At 36.1% G+C, this 14,164-nt stretch overlaps 2 long non-coding RNA genes and 1 pseudogene across 2 annotated transcripts; 1 reads left to right on the plus strand and 2 right to left on the minus strand.

Moving 5' to 3' along the window:
- Positions 1-735: 735 nt before the first annotated feature.
- Positions 736-10,088, minus strand: LOC125189883 (annotated as a pseudogene).
- On the minus strand, positions 5,796-7,842 carry LOC125187861. Its single transcript, XR_007170675.1, has 2 exons — positions 7,638-7,842; positions 5,796-6,038 (listed from the first exon to the last, which is right to left on the minus strand). It is a non-coding gene; the product is annotated as an uncharacterized LOC125187861 (long non-coding RNA).
- On the plus strand, positions 7,164-7,836 carry LOC125187862. Its single transcript, XR_007170676.1, has 2 exons — positions 7,164-7,382; positions 7,468-7,836. It is a non-coding gene; the product is annotated as an uncharacterized LOC125187862 (long non-coding RNA).
- Positions 10,089-14,164: the final 4,076 nt, after the last annotated feature.

Here is a 14,164-nt window from a genome sequence, read left to right on the forward strand (position 1 = left end):
ATCTGATCCCTACAGGGCCCAATGAGTCGGGGCCTAGGGTTGACAGATCACGCTGCCAGAGACGTCATCCCGAGCATTACAAGGTTTATGTCATTGTTGAATTTACTTTTTATTATTTTTTGCTTTAATTTAATGTAACGTGTCGAACAAAATTATTATAAGCTCAATTTCAAGTTCTTTGTAAGATCTTTCCCATAATACAAAAAAGAGTTGAACCACTTAGAGTCCTAGTATTATAAATAGGACCAGTGTATATTTTATTCACTTAAGAAATACATTATCTCATTGGTATTGTATTTTTTAATCTTAAACTTAAAAAACTCCAACTAAGGTTTTGCAAAACCCTAGTTCTTGCACCACACAATCGCTGGCCGCACCTCTTCTCCTAGAATCTCATAGATTTGTCCGACGAGTTCTCACCGATAGGAATTGACTCCTACCATTTAGGTTTTTATGTTTATGGTTCTACCTTTCTCGTGGATTCGACACCCTATTTAAGACGTACTAGTATTTTGGCAAGTGATGAATGAATTGAGAGTTTGGAGGCGTGTCTTTTCCTTCCCATGACGACATGTCAATAATTTCCATATCAAAGCTCACAATTTTTTTTCTTAATTATTTATTTTATATGCACAAATATTTCTTTTATTGCATTTAACCAAAAAAGTACAATTCTCCAATCCAGACATCAATATGCTATGATGCGCTTAGAGTGAGGTCGATATTTATGTAACAAGCCGGTACAATCATAAAAGATGATGGTAAATAGGAATTTTTGTGAGCTATCTCAAGTTTTGCCTTGTCTTCATCATTCTTTTGAGTGTTGACAGCCAAAAGTTGCATTCATCCCAATCACTCGTCGTGAGAAGAACCTATATTATATACAAGAACAGCACATTGAAATGTATCGATCATTCACACATATATTAAAATTATTGGTAGCTTCTACCTGGATTTGAAGGGCATTTCCATAGTTACCCTTATCAAGTGCATGACATAATTGTATGAGCTTCTCTGCAGCATTTTTTGATATGTCTCCACTGGTCAACTTTGCATACAAGGCTCCCAGCTTCCTTGAGTTGACTTCTATTTCCCCTTTCTTAGCTGGATTTGCTTGCTCGCGCTCCTCCTAATGCCTCGGTTAACTCATTGTAAAGTCTCGTTAAAGTAGTGATGACTGCCTTCTGTGGCGCTGTAGCATATTTGCAACAGATCATATATTTACAACAGATCATATACTCCCTCTGTCTCATTAAAAATGAAACGTTTTCCTTTTCGGGTTGTCTCATTAAAATGAAACGAAACGCTTCCAAAAATTAAAACAATACCATCTCTACTTTTTCCCCTCTCTTCATTAACTCACAAAACAACACTGCACAAAATTACTTATAAACCAAATGCTTCATATTTATTGGGACGGAGGGAGTATATAAGAAGGTGATGCCAATCATCTTTTCGTCTCATCATACATCTTGATTTAGATAGCAGCCTCATTTTACTTACCAGGAACATTTGACGTATCGACAGTGTGTAGAGTTGGCTGTACAGGAGCAGGACTAGGAGGTTGTGAGGAATTACTGAGTGGCATGAAAACTGTAGGAGCCGTTGTTTGCATTGGAGTGGCTCCGTATCCAGTAGCACGTTGATAATCAGCCCCCTCCTAAGTGAGACGGGGCAAAATCAGAACAACGGTTAAGTTGATTATATAAGTTGAAGAGTTGCGCGTACTTGGTACAGATGAGAAGCCAAAGTTGGTGGCTGCTGGTACTGCTCCGACACAGGAGGAGGCTGAGTATTCGCATGAGGAAAGTGTGCCTGTAAGCACAGAAAGGAATCATCAGCTTCGCAAAAATCTCAACAAACATTCACACTATATATAATCACCACTGGAGTTGGAACAAATCTTCCCGGTTGAACATCGTTTTGTTGTGGATATGCACTGTTGTTACTGTACGGTTGCACCTGAGGTGGAGAAAATAACACTGATGTTATTAGGCAACATCTACGTCCCGAAAAACATGAAAAACTTACTTGATAATAAGTTTGAACGCCACAATAGCTTGATTCATCAGCAGCTCCAGTTTGTAACTCAGTTTTATCACAAGCCTCGCCACTCTCAGTCTCCGCGTCTGTATATGTAGATTATTTCAATTCACAGGAACGATGATTAAACTTCATATTTTAGGCGCACCTGGCTTGATTGAATGAGCTATTCGATCGCGCAAGATAATAAGTTCAGTAGACAATTCTTGGGTACCCAAAAGATTCAAGTATCCATTGCTATAGTTAAGAGACCTTGGCTTGCTAAAATTTCAGCATATTTCTCGACTAACGTGTAGAATGAAGAGCTAAACCGTTTCAGTCTGGTCGCCAAAGCAAAGACAATTGTCTTCTCCATTAAATCCTTACAAGTAGCATATATGTGCGTAAGTTGTTCGGTCCTGCTTAATTTTTGTTTTCTGAATCCATCTATATTCTATACAAGCTTACCTGAAGACGATCCATGTAGGAGTTACCATCATGCTCTTCTGTAAGGTTCTTTGACCACATATCCACTGCTTTATCAATGTTCCCAGCACATATATAGCATTCTGTTGCTGCAGCTGTATCACCTGCTGCAATGAGCCTAGCAACAAGAGTGTCGCATAACAGAATCCACTCGTCTGCATGAGCAAACTGAATGATGACAATGTGCACACTATTGTCAAGAGATTTCACCAGATGAATCGACGTTTATGTCAAATTACCACACTATCTACAACCATAGAATGAAATTCTTTTGTTGTGGAATTAGCTTCAACGAGAATAGGTGACAAGAAGCATTTATACAGTCAATGTACATACCATTGAACTGATAAACATATAATCTTGGTTCACAGAGGAAACAATCACACAACTTGGTTTGTGAGGGAAAGAAAGACTTACGATACAGAATAGAGCGAGGGATTCCTTCCACGATTTTAGGGGCCTTCTTTTCACGATGCTCATGAGGTCATTGTTTACCATGGCAGAAACAACCTGAGGTATAACAAATATAGAGAAAATTGTACCAAAAAACATGAAGAAACCTATACGAATTCGGAAAACATAATCACCTTTAGGTACGAAGAACAACTCATGCAGACGAGTGGATTCTGTTATGCGACACTCTTGTTGCTAGGCTCATTGCAGCAGGTGATACAGCTGCAGCAACAGAATGCTATATATGTGCTGGGAACATTGATAAAGCAGTGGATATGTGGTCAAAGAACCTTACAGAAGAGCATGATGGTAACTCCTACATGGATCGTCTTCAGGTAAGCTTGTATAGAATATAGATGGATTCAGAAAACAACTCAACTTGAGGTACTGATCACGTGTCTTCTCCCACAAGGTGGCACTACCAACATGAGAAACGACCAAAGCATCCGCCAATCTATTTGCAGAAATGCATAGTGCAACTGCTTTATTGTAGTCCCCAACGACCAAAGCACATTGTACCGCATCATCAAATGAAGGATCCTCTCGGCCATTCAATTCTTGTTGGTATTCCGTACTAGAGCCTTCATCATTACAAGGTGTCAAAGGGGAATCTACCTTTGGACTAGGAAGATTGTTGAAGAAATCTTCCCCACTGTCAGCTGTATACAATGATGCGTCTTTAATCATCACACTATCATCAGTAGAGAGACTATTCCCTTTCTCAGAGACTTCATTGTTTATAGATTTAGTTTCTTCAACTGGAAGAATGAAACCAAGATGGGAAAGAAGCTTTGACCTTTCTGTCCCATTCTCAGTGAACATAGCCTTCATAAATCCCCATGTTTTCCTGTCTTCATCAGACCTGAGAAGAATATAGTGTATTTAGACAAGACTATTAGGGAATAAGGCTGGAAATTGAAGACATACCGAGATTCTTGCGATTCCTATCACACAGAAGTTTCAGTGATGATCTATCCCTATCTTTGATTGCAGCTTCAAACTCAGAAGATCGACTTACCAAACCATCTTCTGCGATTAAATTGTGCACATATACTTGGATAAAGAACCTGTGGTCACACTAATGTAACATATGCAAGAAAAATCAACAATCAAAGCTCCTTTCAATACCTCTAAAGATTCATCATAGTTCAATGACACAAGTTTGCCTCCAAAACCAAATGATACTCCAGCACGATTGTTGTACCACTTTGGGGCCCTCAGTGGTGCTGCGAACACATGAATTGTATGGTATATAATAACCTAAAACCTAAATGCTGGTACTAAATGGAACTGCATGGGTTGTAGGAACAATGTGAAATTTATATATAACATGTAATGATACCAAAAATTTATTATAAAAAATGTCCAGCATTTTGGATATGAACAAGAACAAAGATAAACTGGAAATGTAACTAAAATCCTTAGCTCTCATGTCTAATGTACTTCCATTTACACGAAGTTAACTTTCTTTTGTTTGAAACATAAATATACAACTTTACACATAAGGTAGGCCACACACAGTTTGGAAACTCAAGGTAAGCATTAACATGGCTACAATTTTAGGAGCATAAAATGTCTCCTCTAATGAATTTTAGCAGCACAAAATACATGGTAGAAGTTGTATAAATTGCAAGAATGTACAACTAAACCATGTTAATGATGCAAGGTACAATGGGCTTCAAGGTAACTATTTATCTTCTGTCCTCATTTGTCAAAGTAATCTAAGAAATTTTGAGACGAGCCCATTGTCAAAGATACATTTTCAAAAATGAAAGAAAGTAGATACCTGAACCACTGTAACGCTCTCTGAGACCATTTCGACCACAACCCTGAATTTAATAATGTTATTACAGTACTTCAAGTCCACAGTCGTTGAAACGAAAATGAGGAAGCGTGAGATCAGATACTAAAGACCCTTCTTGGTATGATGGAATGGAATGAAGGTAGGAATACAATGAAAATAGGAAAGAAATGACAATTTTTTTGCATTTCCTTTGCAGTTTCATTCATTCTCTTCTTCATTCCATCGTACCAAGCAAATGACTAGAATGGAATTAGGAACCACATTCCATTCCATCCGACAAAGAAGTAAAGTCCATTTGGGCCCCTCAACATATAGACTTCTTTTTATTTTGTCCATAACAATATGCTTGTGTCGTTTGGGTTGGGTTGTTTTTTGTTATTTTGGACGTATCTATTCAAAGTTAACGAACAAGACTAGAAAGATCAATTTTGATAGAGATGGAGTTATTGATCTTCATTGTCTTTGGAAATTACTTTCCATGTTTGAGGATGTGCTTCCTTCTTTATCTTTAAGTTGATATGCTTTCCTCCTTTAGAGTTAGTAGGAGACCTATTTGAAAGAGCTAGATATCTAAATAAATGAGTTTAGGAACTGTCTTCAGAGGAATGTTCTTTTGAGTTTAAATTCAAGTTCTTGTGTTGTTTCCTTGTCGTTATTTTTGTGTTCAACTGCCTATACTCCATAACAATTAATGTGGTGAACGTGGATCATGTCATGGTGAACACTCGCATAATAAAATAACGTCCTAACAAATTGGAGAAGGTAGTCAAAAAGTCAACACCAAGTTCGATGCCACTGACGTCAAGGTCAACATCTGCCTTCACTCTTAATTTACTATCAAAACTATTCCATCATCTATATATTGTAGAACAAGAGCTCAAACAATCAAGAACATACTCTCATGATGGTGCCTAGCAACAATTTCAAAAAGAAGAATGTCACGCCTGCATTTTTTAAGGATAGAAAACACGGTTGATCGCGACTAGGGGAGGGTTAAAGAAGCGGGCAAGAAAAGGGGAACAACGAAATATACACGACCAAAACAAAAGATTAACTAAGAAACTTAAAACAAACTCGAATACTGTCTCCACAAAACTAACTTCGAATAATAAGACCCAATGATAAAACAGTCCAAAGGAAATTTAGGATTTTAGCGGAAACGTCAAAACATGGAAAATTGCCGAGTATGAAGACCCGACAAATCCAACAACCAAACAAGATATAATTTTCCAACAACTCTGCTCAACATCCTCCACGTCCATCGCCGCTCAATCTGCATATTAAGAAAAACAATATGCATGGCTGAGTACTTGATGAACTCAGTGGACACATGCCAAAATACAGTTTGTCAAGCCATAAACGAGTGATCTTGGGGGTTTTAATTAAAAGAACCCAAGTACACTAAAAATATATTTTCCATAAAATTCGGTTGCGCAACCATTTTCCATCCACATCCACCATCACCATACCATATCTGAACTACATGACAAGGAACGTGGCCACGAACCAAGTCACTAGACCGGCCAACTTCAATGAGATAGCGCACGATCTACTGGGTGTACACCAGTCCGAGCAGGGTTTGCGGCCCTACTGGGACCCGAATTCGTTAACAATACATGGCATAGCCACTTCAGATATGTTCATTCAAATACAAAACATGGCAAGACAAACATTTTTCACCTCCTTTCACATAGTAAAAATATTTGGGACATAGTCCTTATTTAAAACGAAAGTCCACCTCAAAAGCTTAACTCCTCAATCACTTTCTGTTCCAACCGCAAACGACGTGCACAAATTCACCCTTTTTGAAATAACATGGTGTGCAAAATTAGACTTTGTAAAATAAATTAATTAAAAGACAATGCATGCATACTAAGTGTGTGCGCTCCCATTATTCCTCCATCTTTTCTTAAAGAAAAACTCACATATAGCAACTCAGTCTAACGACAGATCTAGAATTAATACATCAGATTAAACACAAAAGTCCCAACCAAAACTTATTCTCTCGATCTTCACTAAGCTGAAATAGGCTAACTGATTCAGTTCCAACCACCATAAATTCAATCACTATATAAACTAGTTCAGCGCTCCCATTAAACAAAACTAAAGAGAAAAAGAGTCAGTAGCTAAAAAAATGCTTCCAGCCACCATACGATACCTTCCTTTTAAAACTAGAAAAAATCAACACATAACTTATTAAAATACTCCCAAAGGGAACAAAATCAAACATTTAAAGAATAAAATAAATAAATACTCCCAGCTTAACACACTTACATCCTCCATACCCAAACTAATTCCTTTTTCTCAAATCGAAACCAACTAGTGAGACAAGAATGGCCCAATAAAATTAAAAGAAGACAAGTAATTCAAGAGTAAAAAGTATACTCCTTCACCACCATCGTATCTCTCTCATAAATCTCAAAAAGAACAAAACAGCTCCAACATCACAACTCGTCTCTCCCTCATCTCTAACACCTCTCTCTCGATTTTCATCTCATATTCCCGAATCAGAAACAGCAAGCTCATCTCCCTTTCTATCTACTACCTTAAAATTAAGGAAAACATCCATTGCTTGTCACTGCCCCCCCGTCGCCGGCGGCGCTGCTACTCACAACCGGTAAGTCCCTCTCCCTTTTTCCCAAATCTACGCCTTTTATTAAAAATTCTATTTGATTGATTTCACTTATTAATGGGCAAATAAGGATTTTAGGGATTTGGGATTGGAAGAAAGCAAAGGCTACTAAAGCATTAAAGATCCAAGCTTTATCAAGAATGCTTCATTCAACAATTTAAGAAATTCAAGGATGGACTAAATTCCCATGGATATACTACCGTGAATGATATGCAGTGGAATTTAGGAAAAGATATATACCTGTGTTGCAAAGAGTCGCAGGAAAACAATTTGAAGGACTCTCGGCTCTCTTACTCTAGCTATTTCTTCTCAACTGTGATTTCAAGAATTTATATTATGGAATCAAAATATGGAGGTTCTATTCATGTGATTGAAAAGAAATTACTTTGTACTCCCTCTGTCCCAATAAATATCAATAAATATGAAACGTTTGCTTTTCGGCATAAGATTTTATGTAGTATTGTTTTGTAAGTTAAAAATGAGAGAGTAAAGTAAGAAAGAGGGAAAAATAGAGATAAAGTTATTTCTATTTTAAGAAACGTTTCAATTTTTAGTGGGACAATCCAAAAAGGAAAACGTTTCATTTCTAGTGGGACAGAGGGAGTAGAAGAAAGAAATTACGGCAGAGTGAATGTTGAATTCACAGTATTCTCTGTGCCTCCCTTTTTCTTTTGTTGTGAAGGAATGAGTAACCTGCATTGTGCAGTTGAGGCAAATATACGGAGTTGACAGATTTTGGTTGGAGATTTTTCAGGGACGTAGGGATGTTGGTGAAATCGTGTGTAACGTTGGGAAGTGAAAAGATTTGAAGTAAAATTGGGCTGCAAAATAGAATAAGGAGGAATTGGTTTCGGGCTTCACAAATGACTTCATTCAATATGAACAATTGGGCTGATATAGCAGGCCCAATAATTGTATTTAATTCCAAATACTTGTAAATGAAATTTCTATTTTCCCATTAACAATACTCATCGCACGTATCGATTTCTTACCCAACATGATTCGACAATCTCAACCGAACATTCACAAAATTCCACTTCCATTGGCATACCAAACAAAACAAGAGCGGTATTTTTCTCAAAGTGTATCACTCGTCCGTACTCAAAACAAAATCTTAAAGTAAAAAGGTAATATTAAAAGCGGGTGTTACAAAGAAATTCATGTTTCTATATGTTTACCTTTTAAGCCAGTTTTCATTTGATAGTTATTTACCTCAATGTTATAAATGCCAACTTTGCCTTCAAAAGAAGAAGCTGATATAAGTCCAGGAATCTTAGAGTACCAGTGCACATCAAAATTCCAATTGGTTCCACCTGGTAATTCAGCCACAATCTACATGAGAATGACAATGACAATGACATGTGAGGCATCAGAAAGTTTATATAACAAACGTAAGAGTGATAGCATTCACCTCGCCAGACGCAGTATCCCAACACATTGTACGGTTATCTTTGGCGCATGTAAGTAAATAAGAGCTGTCAAGTGGACACCATGACATTGCAATCACACCTTATTCACAAGAAAATAACTTATATGAGTTAAGTGAATCAAATTTAAGTATCTCTACATGTTTGTTACTTTTAACCAAGTATGTATGTACCTTTGGTGTGTCCAACAAACTCTTTCACTGGAGACACTATGTCTCATATCCCACAGCTGACATGACCATTTGAATTATTATGATAATTTTGAAAAATAATGCGAAACTAAGTGTTTTTACCCTAAGAGAAGGTGAACTATCTTCATCTGAAGCAACAATGAGTTGGGTGGCAATGTCAGGGTGCCAATGCAAAACAGAACATCTTCTTCTAATTGAATCCGAGAAGCTGTAATATGAGTATATAAGGGTTCAGAATCGACAATGGTCGAAATATGAATACTCTAGGTTGACCAAGAAATGTGATGATACCTTAGCACTGACTTTTGCTTCTTTAGATCCCAGACCACTAAAATAACAAATCTGCTAATTACTCGAATTCGAAATGAAGAATACATGTATGCAAAAACAGATTCCTACATACCAGTTGTTCCATTATATGAAGTGGATGCTAATAATATGTGTTGAACGTTCCTATTCCATGACAAAAATGAAATTCCACCTTGTTCTGCAGATCCACCACCCTGTGAAAGAGTTTATTAAGTCTTGAGCTTCCTTCACTGCCCCAAAAATGGATCAATACTACGCATTTGAAAGTGCCCCGATGACTAACAGTTAAAAAATTGCATAATACATAAATTTTACAAAATCACCACAAATATAAGTTGAAACTGAAATAATTAACACACCTTGAGCGGTGGGAAGAGGCTTGGTTCGGATGGTTTCGATACATCCCATATACAAATATCTCTTTCTTCGGCCCCAGAAGCCAGAAGGTTGGGAGAAAGAGAATTGAACTCCAAGCCACGAACCTTGCTTGCCACAAAACTAACACTCCATAATTATTAAAAAACAAAAAAAAAAATAGAAGTAGCATCATAAACTTACTGCTCCTTTGTGTTTTGATAGATTTCCAGCAAGAGCATTCTCACCATTTTTATATTTACTGCAAATAAAAACTAAGGTATAAAATCAGAATCAGTTTAATAATGAGACAGATTAGATTACCTGATGAGAGTGTGAGGATTCCAAAGAGCAATATTGCCATCAACAAGGCCACCGGCGATGAATTGCAGACCCACCGCCCCGGCCATAGTCCCGGCCGACGCCGATCTGTTAGCGGTCTTTATACACCACTCCATGCACAAATCATGTAAATAAATGAATCTACATATGCATAATTTTCATCAATATCAATTACAGCTAGCATTCTACGTACGACTAATATGGTTATGGTATTTCACCTCTAACTAATACTACTACTATTTGATTTTATATAATTAAATTTCTGAAATTATACATAATATTTAACTAATAACATTATGACCATAGCATAAGAAACAAAGTACTGAAACAAACAAGATAATCTCATATTGCTACACTTACATAACCATCGCAGGTGAGTATCCAGTATATATAAATGTATAATAATGAGGAGAGCTGGAGTTGGGAGTTTGAAGAGGGATTGTGGGGCGGTCTCTCCATTACCAGAGAGGGAGAGATTGTCAATAACAAAAATCTATAATTAATTTTCGTATAGACTTCTAAATTAAAATTGGGTGTACAATATTATTGTGGCTTATAAAATTCTAATTTCTGTATACAGTTCTAAAATAAAATTGAGTGTACCACTATATTATTTTGTTTATAAAGTTCCAAATTGGGTCTTACTATATAATTATGTCTTAAAAGTTAGATTTTAATTTTGACTAGAGATGTCAATCTAGCCCGAAACCCACGGGTCGACCTGAATTACCTGTTAAAATCAATAGGGTTAGGGCCGGAAAATCGCAACACATATCAGAAGCGGGCTACACGGGCTAACCCGTTCAGGTCGGCGGGTTATGCGGGCTGGCCCGAGTGGGTGGCGGTTTAGCCCACGGGTTGAGCATTTAATATAAAAATATAATTAAAATTTTGGATTATATACTTATACGAAGTATATTTGGTAATATCAATATTAAATACAACATTATCAATGAAGAATATATAGTAATTATGTCTTCCATCTTAAATTCAAAGTTAGGGTTATATGAATTGATTAAAAGTTAGGGTTTTATGAATTGTATGATTTCCATTTAATTGTAGTCAGATTCATGTGTGCTATTAATTAAACGATATGTTTATCTATTTTGTTACAATTTTCAATTGCTATTATTTTTTTTTCTCTTGATCACTTTGATAATACTTTACTATTTGTTACAATATGCTTTTTAATAATTTAGAATATTGGATTGGATAGAAGAGAACATATAAGATTACTATTGACCCGAATAGCCCGTGGGTTAGCTCTAAACCCGAAGATTTAGTGTTAGGGCCGAAAATATATAACCCGAAAAATTCACAGCCCGAATAACCCGTACCCAAATAGCCTGACAACCTGAGTGGATTGGCCCGAACCCGAGCAGGTTAGCCCAATTGACATCCCTAATTTTGACTATTAATTTATTAGAATTTTTATAATCTATAGCATTTTTAAAGTTAAATCTTTTTTTAACTAAGTAATTAAATTATATACTCCGTAGTATTACTCCATATTGTTTTTTCATTCTATTTGTGTCAAAATGGAATTCTACTAAAAAATTTAATTTGTCCTCGGTTTGGGTCAAAATTGAAATTATATGCATTTATTGCAAGCTTCTTTTCCGCATAAATTCACTAAGCTAAATTCACTAAGTTTATAGTATAAATTATGGAATTAGATGAAATTATATATATTTAAAATTAATCTTAACTTATAAAGTTTGTATGACTTCTTATGATATAAAGAGTGATGCAAATTATCACATTATTCAAAACAAACATGATGTATAATATGATATCGATATTGTAATTGATAGTTTACTTTTATACATATACTAGTATCACGTCAGTGCTATGCACAGATTAATATATTTTCAAAATATTAATTTTCAATTTTAAATTAATTAAATAAATTAGAATCAATATTAACAATGAACAATATGAGTAACAATTTTAGTTATATGAGAACAAAAATCTATACAAATCAACATTGAAGCATAATAAATTTGAAACAAATCACATAATATAATGTTTAAACATTAAATCATGTAGTAAGAAGATAAAAATCTATCACAACAAAGAATTAAATACATAATTTCTCATCATTTTTAAAACTTCTTTATACACTACATTAACTTTAAAATTAAAATCAATCTCATCATTATAAACTAAAATCTTCAATTCTTCACAATTTTGTCACTTTTCAACAGAACTCGTAGGTAAATCCATCTGCCTCACCTAAAACTACAATAAAATAAAGAACAAAACCAATTTGCAATGCACAAAATCAATAATCAATATGTATTAAAACGATCACCCGTAGAGCAAAGTGATAAATTGTATTCTAAGCCTTGGTTACTGGTCAGTATGTCATAAAATGCATGTATTATCTGCAAAACAGTTTCTCAAGTGTGCAGGATTAAGGGATCCAAGCCAGTAGGAGACGATTCAGACGACGCAAGCGAAAAGAGCGCTAGAAGGGTGCAATACTGACCAGGATGCATGCCAGAGAAAAGGCTCGAGATGGAGAAGAAGGACAGCTGGGATGATCATTAACAAGGGAAGAAAAGTCAAATCGAGAAGGAAGTCTATCCTAAAAGCAAGGGCAAGCCTCCCTATAAAAGAAGCCACTTGGAGAGAGAGAAGACACACTCGGGTCGTTCACTCTTCACACTTAGTAGAATTCTCTCTAGAAGATCAGTCTTTCAGCATTATCCAGTCTCTCGTTCCTCGCCACAGCTATGGTCACTTGACGTCCAAGAGTCTGCCGGAGAAATCATCGTTCTACCATTCCAGCCAGTTTGTCGTAGTGGCAAAACAATCGTTATATGCTTTCTAGTTTAATTTTTACCTGTTTTCTTCGTTGGATCTGTTGCAAACATTTATCTTGTTGCCTTTTAAAGTACTTAGTGAAGATCCAAACGTTTAAGTGATGAAGTTTCTATTTCGTATGTCTCTTTGGTTTGAGCTTGCTTCATTCTGCCTAGGAAAGTTAGATTTAGTCATAGTTTTTAATTTTTAAGTGCGTGCATGTGTTTTTCCGTCAAGTAGGCTAGATCTGAAGTTATTGATTGAAAATTGTAGTTATGTCTCAGTTTAAGTTTTCGTGCACGAGTTTTTTTTGTTCTGCGCTGTGATCACCACCCTGCATGTTAGTCAGTAGAAGTAATCTGCAGTTTCAGCTGTTCATCTTAAGTTAAGTATTTTAATTAATGGATCTTGAGTTTGAATTCATGAATCTGAGTTTTGTCATGGAGTTTTAGTTGCTTTTGCTTTTGTCTCTTACTTTTCAGTTGTACCTGTCAGAAAGCCAACCAGCCACCAGATATACCCTGTTGTCTAAGTTTCCTCTTTTAGTAATTGTTTACTTTTCACATGTCTCTGAAATACCTTGTCCCCTATTTTCACGAACACAACCACATGTCTGTAATTTTCACGCCTACTAGTCAGTAGAGTACTATCTTTATTTCTCGCCTAGGTAGAATCCCAACCCCAAAAGCATGGTAACTAACCAAAAACACCCAGGAATGTCACCGCAGTTATCCGAACGTGTCCATCCTTGTGGGATTCGACCCTTACCTCCACTATACTAGCCAGTAGAAGTGGGTTGAGGAAATTTATTTGACACCAGGTTCGGTTGTCGTGCCAACGACTCAGCTAGGTTAGGAATCTTATCCTGATCAGTTGGATACACCCCTACATTTACACACCCGACCGAAAACCTAGTCCGTCACAAAGCATAAGATGTATGACCCATGAAAGTACACAATTGAACAATGAACACCACATAATTTTGTGGAGGCTTCCTTAGCCATCCAAATCAAGAAGATAAATCCAAAAATCAACCTGTTAATTTCACCAAAATAAAATATAAATATAGTAGTTATTGTATACTATCAAATTACAGAAAAGAATATTAATTAGAAAGAGAAATAGAAGTACCGCATAGCCAAACTTGAGAAAAACAGAGTGTAGGAAGAAGAATAGTCACGATAATGTTGACCCAGTTGGCTCGTAATCACTTTGTGTGAACTTCATCAACTTTAGTTGCATGACTCCCAAGCCTTTTTGATTCTTCATAAAGCTTTTTGATAAATCCATGAAGAGATTCTGAGGTATTCATCATGTGAATATAGGACGGTCATTC

The sequence above is a fragment of the Salvia hispanica genome, chromosome 5, assembly GCF_023119035.1.
Source record: "Salvia hispanica cultivar TCC Black 2014 chromosome 5, UniMelb_Shisp_WGS_1.0, whole genome shotgun sequence".
NCBI classification, from domain to species: domain Eukaryota; kingdom Viridiplantae; phylum Streptophyta; class Magnoliopsida; order Lamiales; family Lamiaceae; genus Salvia; species Salvia hispanica.